The sequence below is a fragment of the Pseudopodoces humilis genome, chromosome 7 (assembly GCF_049639895.1).
Source record: "Pseudopodoces humilis isolate 2021_Gansu_Grassland_sample_001 chromosome 7, ASM4963989v1, whole genome shotgun sequence".
Taxonomy (NCBI): domain Eukaryota; kingdom Metazoa; phylum Chordata; class Aves; order Passeriformes; family Paridae; genus Pseudopodoces; species Pseudopodoces humilis.
The window spans coordinates 59,779,412-59,791,689 of record NC_142206.1 but is presented as its reverse complement, the minus strand read 5'-3'; positions in this window follow the sequence as shown (position 1 = coordinate 59,791,689).

Here is a 12,278-nt window from a genome sequence, read left to right as displayed (position 1 = left end):
TAAAATGCATTCAAGCTTATTTTTTCTGCTCTGTTCACACAGCCTTTGCCTCTGCCCAGGCGGTGGGAGAGCTGAGGCTGCTGTGTGTGAGCTGAGATGGTTTCACACATCCTCCCTTCGCTCGCTTTCCTCCCGCGTCTGTCTGGCCCCGCATCTCGGCGAGCCGCCCGTGACGTGGCGTGGGTGGAGAAGTGTCCATTCAGAAGGAAATGCACATCGATTTCCATTCCCAGCAGCGGCAGCCAGCTGGTTTTAAACTTGAGCATCCTCGGTAAAGGATACTCCTTGCTCAGGAAGCACCGATGAGGTCAGAGGTAGCCAGGGTGAAAGAGGAGCCTCTGCATCGCTACAAATACTCATCTGTGCTGCAGTGTAAAAATCAATACTTGTTTACTCAACTCTATGAATAATAGAGTTTTGGACGTAAATATATAATTTATGCATCTAAAATCTATAGCGTGGGGCTGACAGGAGGTGCAATAACTTCCCTATATCCCTTTTAAAAATCCCCTGGGCGTCTGGGTGATGCGTTATCTGGACAAAACACATCCTCAGCCCAGCCTCCCCACAGGCAGGTCATTGCAAACATCTTCCTGTGGGAATCCTTTAGGAATGACTGCCAAGTGCCCCATGGATGGCCTTGTGCGGGCATCCCAGGTATTTTATTGCTGTGGAGAATCCCTTGAACAGGGTTTGGGACCAATCTGAGGGATGCCTGCAGCGAGCAAAGCTCCCGTGGTTGCCACAATGTGGTCAGAGGGCTGGAGCAGCTCTCTTGTGAGGAAATGTTGAGAGAATTGGAATTGTCCAGCTTGGAAAAAAGAAGGCTTCAGGGTGACCCAATGGTGGCTTTCCAGTACTTTCCAGTGGCTTTCCAGAAGAGAGCCTACAAGAAAAATGGAGAGGAACTTTTTACAACAAACAGCATAAAGTGACAGGGTGGGGGGGAGTGGATTTAAACTGACAGAGAGGAGGTTTAGATGAGATATTAGGATGAAATTCTTCCCTGTGAGGGGTGTGAGGCCCTGGCACAGGGTGCCCAGAGAAGCTGTGGCTGCCCCTGGATCCCTGGAAGTGTTCAAGGTCAGGTGGGACAGGGATTGGAACAACCTGCTCATGGCAAGGGGTGGGATGTTATGATCTTTAAGGTCCCTTTCAGCCCAAACCATTCCATGATTCTGTGAGGAGCATTCCACAACATAATTACCATCATTTCCCAGGAAGGATGTCTGGCCTGTGTTGAGGGCCAAAGCCAGAGTGCTTCTGCTAAAGCTGGGCCTTGGGAATATGGATCCCTCTTCCCTGTCCTCTTGTTATTCCTGTGGTTCTTGCACATCAAAATGATGCAGTAGGAAAAACACTGGGCCCAAATTACATCCTATAATCCAACATTGCTGGGAAGTGCCAACTTAAAGATTTGAATCCAGATTCAAGGTAGGAGATCATTTGACTATCTAGAAGTTCTTCCATCTTATTTTCCTTAATTTTAATTCTTTTGCAGAAAAAAGTCTTAGTTATTTAATAAGTCTGATGTTGAGCCAGTAGCTCAGAGCATCTCTTGAGTTTGTTTCAGATGAGCAGGTTCATTGCCAGACCTTTTATTTTTAATGTGTGTCAATTGGACTAGACCACAGTCCATGGCTTGTGCTAATGTGGGATTTTTTTTGTTCAGGAAAAGGCTGGGTTTGTCCTTCCTAGCAGTTACATGATTGTATTTATAGGCCAGGTCTTTATGTGTAGCCAAATGAAGTTTCAAACTGGACAAAACACCTAGTAAGGGTCTTGATGCTGTTATGATTAGAAAGTTGTCTGATCAAATTTTGTTTCCAATTAAAAAAAAATTGGATTAGCTTTCAGACTGAGACCTTCACTGTTATTTTTAGTCTACAACTAATGAACCCCTGAAAATAGAGTGTATAATGAAAATACGGTGATTGGTTCTGCTGGGATGGTTGAGAAAATACATTAGCAGATCAGAAAGGGTAATAAATCTTCCGTCACAACCTTCCTCATTAAACTAGATAATTTGAAATTGCCTCTGGTGTATTAAACAGTTCATTATTTTGAGGGGAGCAACACACAAGACAAAAGAGTTGTGTTCTTTTAATTGATATCCAAAGCCTGAAAAAGAAAAAAAATTAAGCAAATTTAGTCAAGAATAATCAATCTGAGCACTGCCTGTGTTGTTTGGAGCCATCCAAAACTTCTCATTCTCCAACTCAGGGGAAGGAGGAAAGGTCTTTATGAACACAGAGGCAGTGAAAAGGGAGTATCTTTATTAAATATGACATTTGCACAGTTGCAAATTGAGGTTATTTCAGGTTTGTGGCTATTTTTTGGAAGGTTTTCACATATTAGAAATTAATCCACCCACACATCCCCAAACTTCATTTCTTTATCAGCATTGTATTATTATTCCAGAAGCCTCTCATGCAACAAACGTACAAAGGGTGCTGTCAGCCTGAGGGAAGGGTGTCTGCAGGGGCAGGAAGGAGAACCAGACTGGGATAAAGAGGAGCAAGAGAAGGGAACCGGGTTAAGAGCTGGAGCAAGGAAAAAATCCAGTGCTGAGGTTCAACAGAGCCTCTTCTCTGTGATGCTGGCCACGACCTCGCAGCAGTGGGAAAGGGAACCTCCACCCTGGTGGTTTTTTTGACATCTTTGACCTGGCAAGCTGGAAGCTGAGGACAAGCTGAAGGCTGTTTTTGTCCCTCTTTTCCTAGCAGAACCTCTGGCATCAGACAGGGAGCTGCCTGAGATGTCGCCGCAGCCAAGGTGCTGCAGGGCTGGCCACGGGGACATCCTGTCATTTTTACACTCTCCGAGACAAATTATATCCCAGTGTGATACTGCTGGCTCTGGTGTCCTTGTACACCAGGAATCTGGCTCCTGTGCCCAAGGAGAGAGCACACATGAAGGGGAAATAGGAGAATATTTTATTGGGGAAGATATGGCCAAGGGGGACACTGAGTGGGAAGGTGTGAATTTGAGCACTCAGCAGATGAGGCACTTCATCATCTCACTAGGAACACACACATTTATTAAGGTAAGATTAAAAAAAGTTCCCTGTTTGAGCAAAAACCTCTTCCCAAGTCTTCCCCTCCTCTGAAGGAGTTGGAAAAAAAAAAAAAAATCAGCTCTCCTCCCCTTTCCAGGCAGCCTTCCTCACACATGAGCAATGCCTGGTTTCTGCTTGATATTCCCTCCTGACAGGATCTTCTGCTACCACAGGTATGATCTGTTGGTACAAATTACCTGAGTGGGCGGCAGATTCTTGGCTAGACAATAGGCCAGCCAAGGAATAAAGGGATCCTTTCTTTCACAAGGAGCTGGGAGGATGCACAGAATACTTTGATACTGTGCTTCAAATAATAGCTAAAGCATAAGGAAATAATCCCTTGCTTTATCTGATGTGCTCCTTTTATTGATTCCAGACAGGCAGGATTATCGAGGGGGAAAGGAAGGGGAGGAAGGAGACAGAAAGAGGAGGCAGAGAAACTGAGCAACCGGAGTCACCTCTTTCCAAAGGCTTCCCAAGCTATGAGTTGTGTCCCTGCTCTGTAATCTTGTGTCCTCCTTCCCCCAGCCTGCACTCCTAATTATTTCGATACCCACACGCTGTCATCAAATACAACTCCCAAAAGCACACTTTGGAACTTTGTTTGCCAAATGTTTGGCCACGATAGGGTGGAAATTATTCCAGATAAATTCATTCAGCACTTTATGAGCTAAAAATGGCACATTTGTTAGCACACAAATAACATATGGCATTAGCAAATGAAATTTAATACTGTAACAGCTGAAATCACAAGTGGGTCTTATCCACCTTAACCTGAAATGTCCAGTGGGAGGGTGTAAAGCAAAAAAACCATGTACACTTCAATCCATCGCCTGCTGGCTGGAGCACTGTCATGAGCATCCAAAATTCCTTCTTGTGCTCTAACACACGACTTACTTGGTTTTCTCTAAAAGCAGAAGATCATCCATGGCCATGCCAGGCTGGGCCAAAAGTCCATATGGATGAGTCCTCTGTAGCCCACAGTGGCCAAAAGTGAAGGCACAAGGAAGAGGAGCTCAGGCAGTGGCCAGCACAATTTATCAAAGTGTGCTTCACTCACCTCAAAATAAAAATAAGCATTATTGTATGAAGTTGTTTTGAATGAAACATTGAATTTTTGCATTGGACAACGGTCTCAGGCACGTGTTGGGATTTTTGGGGCTGTTCTGTGCAGGATCAGGAGCTGGACTTGATCCTTGTGTGTCCCTCCCAGCTCAGGATATTCTGCAATTCTGTGATTCTGCATTCATGAACTAAATGTTATAAAGTGTCTGAATTTCTGTCAGTAGGGAGAGTCATTGTGAACAACTGACTGCAGATCAGTGAATGAGAGTGGATCTCCAAAAAAAGTGCTCTTAATTAATTTGCTAATTATAGCTCGTTTTTAACTATGAAAATACGTTTTGGCACACGTGAAATATATACTTTGTCTAAAAGAAAAGTAATTCTTAGCAATAGCAGACCTAACCTCGATGAAATCTTTGCTGAGGGAAAGAGTCCTTTCATTTTTTGCTGCACTTCAGTACAATGGTTTTGCTGGAGTCTTATCCTGCAATCCTTGCTCCTACCTACGTGCTCTTCAGAAACAATGTGTGTGATCAGGAGCTATTCAGAAGTTTAAAGAGCACTGCACTGGCTGTTTTTACCTCCTGTTACTTTATTAAACCCGAGGTTCAAGCTGGGGGAAGGCCTCGTGTTTGGGGAGTTGGTCCTCTCTGCTATTTTGGCAGCATATCTTGTTGTTTTCCCAGAATGTGTTTAGCGCCGAGGGAAGGAGGGTGACAGTCCCGAGCAAGACTGGTTTTCTCAGGTCACCAGCCGGCCTGAGAGCTGTGACACAGGGCTGGAATATCACCGAGGAAGCGTTCTTTGTGTCGCAATAGGCGCTCGGTGCTGCACACCTCGAAACCAAAGCAAGGAGATGCTCCACGTCCCGGAGAAATTCAGAGTGGGAAACAATGGATGGCTGCAGGAGCGGCGGTGGAGGCGGGAGGGCTCAGCAGTCATGGGATGGGGAATCAAAGGACGGGAATTTCCCAGAGGAGGAGGAGGAGGAGGAGGAGGAGGAGGAGGAGGAGGAAAACGAGCTCCTGCCAAGCGGAGCAAAGGCAACGAGGGAATCTGGGAAAGCAGGCAGGGGGGAGCGGAGTTTGCTGGAGGCACTTTGTAAGTGCCCGCTCTGCTAAACTGCCTCCAGCACAGCCCTGGGGGAGCACGAAAATAACGAGGCAATTATGTCCTCACATCCCTGCGATGCTGTTAGAGCTCAGCCCGGGATGTTTTGCCGTGCACTTTATCACAACAGTCAGTCCCTTTGCTTTCTAAATGCCTGTAGAGAGGAGTGTTCCCGCTAATTAATTAGGATGCCTTCGCCCCTGGGGGTGGAGAAAGAGTTTACGGTGGGGATTTGGAATCTGTTTCTTCCGACAATACTGCAAACATTCACAGGAGGAGGAGTGCAGGGAGAGCTGAGGTAGGGGATGATGCTCACTCACAGCCTGGAGTTGTAAGGCTCTGCTCTGGCCGGGGAAGAGCAGCCTGGCTGCTGGGAAGGCTCGGGATGAATTCTAGATGTAGGATTTCCATGCCAAAAAATCCGGAGCTGAGTTGACATTATTTTGCCCTGCTTCAACGAGAACTCCCCAGCGTGAGCCTGCACAAAGACAAACCTGCCACTCAAACTCAGCGGGGTTGAGACTTTCTCATCTCAAGCCTCATCCAAACGCCCTGAAATCAGTGAGGAAGATTGGAAATGAAGTTTGGATCAGGCTCATTCCCAACCTTCCGTTATCTCACTTGCAATTTATCACTGAAATGGCTGTAATTCTCCCCAGGGAGAATTTCTAGTATTTAAACAGCTACTACTCTGCATAATTTCTTCCTGTTTTCATAAGAGAAAGAGGAACTGAGAACATTATGCTAAATGCCTCAAGAGTCCAAAGAATAGTGATTTTCATGGAATTTTCTGAATTTATTATCATTGTGAGAGATGTGTCTGGAAACAAGCCCAAGGTTAAAAAGTTCAAATTATTGTTTTCATTTTTTTTAATTTTTTTTCCTTTTTTAATGACTGGAAGTGATTTGACTTCAGTTAATTCCAGCTCTATTTGCACTTTAAAGGATCTCTGTTAGGCAGATATTAAAAATATGTAAGTCTCATTTATTTATAGGACTCCTTCATAGTTGGGCAATTATTGACGTGACAAATCCATTTGACCTAAAATATGACTAAGAAGTGTATTTTTGCGGTTTGTTTATTAGTTGAGAAGTCCTTCCCGGGCTAATCTGTTTTCTGGCTGTACTCTTCCAGCAGGATGACGGAAAAATAAAGACCCAAAGAAGGAAGCGGATTCTTAACAGTGATCATGAAAACTGCTTTATTCTCAGGGCATTTTTGCATGGCATTAGCAACTAAAAGGCACCACTTCAGCCTGGCACTTAAGCTATTTGCTTAATCAGGGCCGGAAAGCTGAGGAGGAGGAGGAGGAGGAGGAATAGCATGGGTGTTATTCCCACAGAATTTCTTGAAGCATTAAATGGCTATTAGCTGATGGGACAAGATTTAACTGTATGAAGTTCCAGTGGGTGAAATTCGGGATTTTTTTTATGAGGTAGCCCAAAACTGGCAAAGGAATTGCAGCCATCAAATCTCTGCCCAGAGCAGGGAGGGTAGAGGTAAGATACAAAACTCAGTCCTGGAATGGAATCAACTCTCTTAGCTGCACCAGGCACTTGATAAATGCCCACCCCAGTTTAGGGAAGAAATGGGGAAAATTTCTCCCACCCTGAAAGATTCCTATAACTACTGAAGTTACCAGAAGAACATAGATAGGAAAGCAGAAAATGCAGCTCAGCCCATGCTGCCACATCCTCCCCCCGCCCCCGATCAGCTCTGGATGTAACACTTTGCACAGAGTGTTTTTTACTCAATACTCCTGTCGATAATTCATCACATTCCCTTCAGTAGCACCTTTGTCACATCAATGACTTAGAGATCTTTCACGAGCTTAAACGATCCTCATTCCCTGCATTACTACAAGCCATTTGCCTGTAAATGTGTTCTTTGGCACCCATCAGTGGATCATTGACCTTGCCAGTATGGCCACACCATCAATACACATCTGAACTAGAGACATGAACAGCTTGGTACCGAGCATTTCATGTCATGTACAAAATCCTAGAATCATTTAGGTTGGAAAAGACCTCTAAGATCATCGAGTACAACTATTATCCCATCACTGCCATATTCACCACTAAACCATATCCCTGAGGCTTGTGTCAGTGGCTGTGCAAAACCAGACCTCAAAGGCCCTCAGAGGTTTGCAGAGGAAAGTGCCCGAGCACCGAAACATCACCCAGTGAGCAAACGGATCCAAACACAGAAAGATAAAAATGAGGAACAAAGATACAGCCACAAATGGTGTCACGAGGAATTGATGAAAAACGGAGTGATTGAGATTTTAGCAATCCAGACACATCCTTCCTGCTGGGAGCTGCTCACAGGAGAGCAGAGATCACCAGCAGCCACCCCATGGCACAAATGACACTGTCCCACAGCCTGGCCTTGGGTGGGTCTCCCACGGCTGCTGCTGCAGATGTAACCCCAGAGTGCCAATTGCCAGGGGCCTGGAGCTTTGGCAAGGGGAGGATCACTCCACATTTCTTGTCTTTCTCCTTTTCCTGAGGACCTGGTGCTGCCCACAGTCATGAGGCCAGCTGGACCTCTGGGCTGTCCCAGTGTGACTGTTCTAAAATCTCACCCCCAGGGATGTGTGAATGTGCCTGTGTGTTTATATCTGTCAGAGCATCTGGGCCACAGAGAAAATCAACTCTGCCCTCACTGCCACGGCAAAGCCTCCACAGCCAGTTATTCCTCACCTCCTCCTCCTCCTCCCTCTCAAAAAAAAAAAAAAGAGCTTTGTTTACAATTGCAACATCAGAGTGAAATAAAATAAGGGGTCCTTTTATCTGCTTTTCAAGGTTTCGGAAAATGAATTTTTCCAGCTTTTTCTCCACAGCACTGAGCACTTGAAAACTTGATCCTTCAGAGAATGAAGGGCCATAATTCTATATTATCATCTGCCTGTTGGAGCCATGGCTGCCAGCCAGACAGCAAATGTCACACAGCTCATTGAGAGACTGCAAGGATTGCAACACCATGCTGGGAGCCACGCTCTGGGACTGGGCATGTGGAGCAAAGGGGAAGGGCAAGAAGGGATCAGAAGGAGGAATCAGAAGGAATTTTCGATATCAGAAGGAATTCCTTCATGGAAAGGGTGGTTAAACACTGGGAAGGGCTGCCCAGGGAGGTGGTGAAGTCACCGTCCCTCAAGGTGTTCAGAGAATGTGAGGATGTGGCACTCGGTGCTCTGGTCTGGTTGACATGGTGGTGACAGTCACAGGTTGGACTCAATGACCTTGGAGGTCTTTTCCAACCTAAATGATTCTGTGATTCCATGACAGAGAGTAGTGAAAAAGGTTTGGATCAGTCCAGGAAATGTGGTTCTCACTTTGGGGGTGAGGAGAAGGTGAGCACCTCTCTGAGAGGACAGATGATGAGGCGGGTTCCATTGCTGTCACCCACAGAGGAATTTCCTACTTCTTATTCACTAAAAAAGAAAAAAAAAGTGAAGAGAGCTCTGTTTTCTGCTGCCAGACATAATCACTAACTCCAAAACCTGAAAACAAACTCATACAGTAACTTGACACATGATCAAGGCTTTACATATCCACCACTGTGGGAAGAAAATGTACCCAAAAAATTCACTCCTTGTCACAGAAAGCTCATGTGTTAGTACCAAAGTGACTGTTGGAGTATCTTTAATGACAGTTCACCTGCTCATAATTTCACAACAAGCAGACAGCTACACTTCCTCTCCAGTTCAATCCAGTTTATCTCCTCTCCTCAATAGACTGAATTTGCCATCCCCATGCACTTTGAACCAGTTTTATGATTTTATCTTCATGGCAATAAGCCTCTGCTTTGAGGAAGAGCACTTATTAACTAGAGACAGCGTCATTTTCAAAGTGATTTATTTTATGAGAGTTTTGAAATAAATGATCAGTCAGTGATTTGCCATAGGGGAAAAGCATATAAAAGCTTACCACATGCATTGAACATACCATCTGGTATCCCTTAAAATCTAGCTTCAGGGTGGCTCAGCTAATTCTTCACAGTGCTTGATGTTCACAGAGCACACTGAGGCATGAATTGAAAAGCGAGTGACATCGCCCTGTAAGAATCAACACTGGAACTGAAGATTAATATCTTACATCTCACTGTTCCAGCCCATCAGCAAGAGACTGGCATTTTGTTAATGAAAGCTGACGTTACATTCCAGAACTTTAAATTTGTTAAAAAGACCTTTTATTTTCGGGTTGGATAGCAAAGTGATGCCTCCACTGTGTGCTGTTCCTCCTGACTGGCTGATGTAAAAGGGAGGTAAAACAAAGATATTGTTATTGTTCCTTTGAATTTACTGTTCATGGCATGAACAGCCCTCCGGGTGTGATAAAGTTCCCTGCCTCTGATGCCTGTCACAACTCAAGATCTGTGTTATTGTCCCTGAAAAGTACTGAATCAGACAATTTAAGTACTGTCTGTTGGTCTTTTACCCCAAAACAAAGGCTGAGGCAGGCAATTATGCCCAATTTTGTCACTGAAAGACCAGAGAGATGCTGAAACTGGAGGGAGTTCAGCAGGGGCCACTGGCACAGTTGGGGGCTAGAGCATGAAGAAAGGCTGTGGAAATTGTATTTTTGAGCCGGGAGAGAGGGTAGGAAGGACCTCACGGCAACCTCCAGCCATCCAGGCGGGTGGTACTGAGTGGGCAGAGGTATCTGGCAGGAGGACAAGCCACAAGTACAGCAAGGGAAAGTCTGACGGGATGTGGGGAATAATGGCAGCACTCACAGGGGCTGTTTTTAGGGATGGAACATCCACAGAGGTTGAGCAATCTCCAACTTTGGAGACACTCAGAACTCATGCAGACAAGGTTCACAGCTATCCCTGTTTTGAGACAGAGGTTAGACCAGACCTTCCTTCCAACCCAAATATTTACATGAAGCTGAGCTAAAAACAGAGTAGCCAATACTTGTAGCACACAGGCAGCGGTGCAGGCCCTGCAATGCAGGCCTGTAATGAAGAACTGCCCTCACATTATTACACCAAACAGCCTTTCTGAATAATTTAAATTCACAGTTTCATCCCAACTTTTCCTTCTTTACATAATTTAGTGCGCAAAGTACCATCTTCCAATAGGATGTGGCCGGGGCTTGGTGTTAGCCCCTCCCAAGACCTATTCCTGGCACTAAAATTAATCAATTGAATATAAATTCCACACTGGCACGGGCTGCTCAAAGAAGCTGTGTCTGCCTCATTTCTGGAAGTGTCCAGGCCAGGTTGGATGGGGCTTGGAGCAACTTGGTCCAGTGGAAGATGTCCCTGCCCATGGCATAGGGCTGAAACAAAATGGTCTTTAAGGTCCCTTTCAATCCAAACCATCCTGGGACTGATTTTTCCACCTTCAGCATATACACATACAGAGCTGAAGAGCTTCATTTGCCCGAGGGGGGGGAAAAAGTTCAAAAACTCATCATCCTTTTCTGCTTCTACATATTGTGTGGTCCTAACACGAAGCTCAGCGAGGTTGGCTGATGAGATTATTGATTAAAAGTGCTATTGCAGTCCCAGTCTGTTGGCTGCATGTTTGCTCGCTAATTAGGGTTTCTAACTACCAGATTGCTCAGGAAGAAACGTCAAGCTCTGGGGACTCCTGCTGTCACCACTGGCAGCCCAGGACATGGCAGCAGCTGCCCACAGCGCTGCCCTTTCAAGCATGGAAAAGCAAAGGTGCCCTGAACACAGCTGGGAGGAGGACTGATTTCATTCTTATTTTCTCATTTCTGCCAACAAGGCCACGCCAAAAGGGCTGTTCCTACAGGAACGCCCAGTGATCGCTGGACTCAGAAGGGCAATTGTGAAGGATCTGTGAAGTCAGCCTAAATTTTCCATTCCAGCCTAGATTTTATTTAAATTCAGAGGGCAGGTTGTTATGTCCTTATGGGATGGGGTCTATAGCAAATGCCCATTTAATTTTGGTAGTAATTATTTATGAAAATTGCTCAGTAAAAACATTGCAGCTTCATGCCTGTTACAGCTTCCATAGAATTTCAGAATGGTTTGGGTAGAAAGGGGCTTTAAAGACCATCTTGTTCCATCCCCTGCCATGGGCTGGGACACCTTCCACCATCCCAGGTTGCTCCAACTCCATCCAACCTGGCCTTGGACACTTCCAGGGGTCCAGGGCAGCCACAGCTTCTCTGGGCACCCTGTGCCAGGGCCTCAGCACCCTCACAGGGAGGAATTCCTTCCCAATATCCCATCTAAGCTGGCAGTGGGATCTAACCTGGCATCCTCTGGCACTGGGAGTCATTCCCTGTGTCCTGTCCCTCCATCCCTTGTCCCCAGTCCCTCTCCAGCTCTCCTGGAGCCCCTTTAGGCCCTGCAAGGGGCTCTGAGCTCTCCCTGGAGCCTTCTCCAAGTGAACAACCCCAGCTCTCCCAGCCTGCCTCCAGGCCTTGGAGCATCTCCTGGATTTACTTTGGACTTGCTCCAGCAGCTCCACTTCCTTCTGATTTTGGGTGCCCCAGAGCTGGACACAACACTGCAATGGGGTCTTAGGAAACTGGAGCAGAGGGGCAGATTCCCCCTCTCTGCCTGCTGCTCACGCTCCTGGGAACCCAGGGCCTGGGTGGTTTCTGGGCCGCCAGCACCCGGCTCCTGCTCCTGCCGCTGAATTTTCCCTGTTACTTCAGAAACAGCCAAATAATGACCTTGAAAAGCACAAATAGATGATCACTCCCAAGGGAAGTGCGCCAGCGGCCGGGTCGGCATGTGCTGGGCATCGCGTGTGCCCGCGTTTCTGCTGAGTTTAACGGAATTACCCGGGCATGGAAAGGCTCGGGATTAGTGCCATAGCTGGGAAGGGCAGGGCAGGGAACCACTCCGCGTATTTGGGCCCTGCCACAGGGGCTGGGGACACAGAGGCACACAGGGAGAGGGCAAAGGGAAAACGCAGATTTTACGTGCAACTTTAGGTTTGGAACATGAAAACTGGATGATTTGGGATAACTTAAAATAAAATAACTTAAAATGAAAATTTGGTGAGATTTTGTGCAAGATGAGGGGAAATCCCAGCCAGGGGTCACGGCCCCAAGG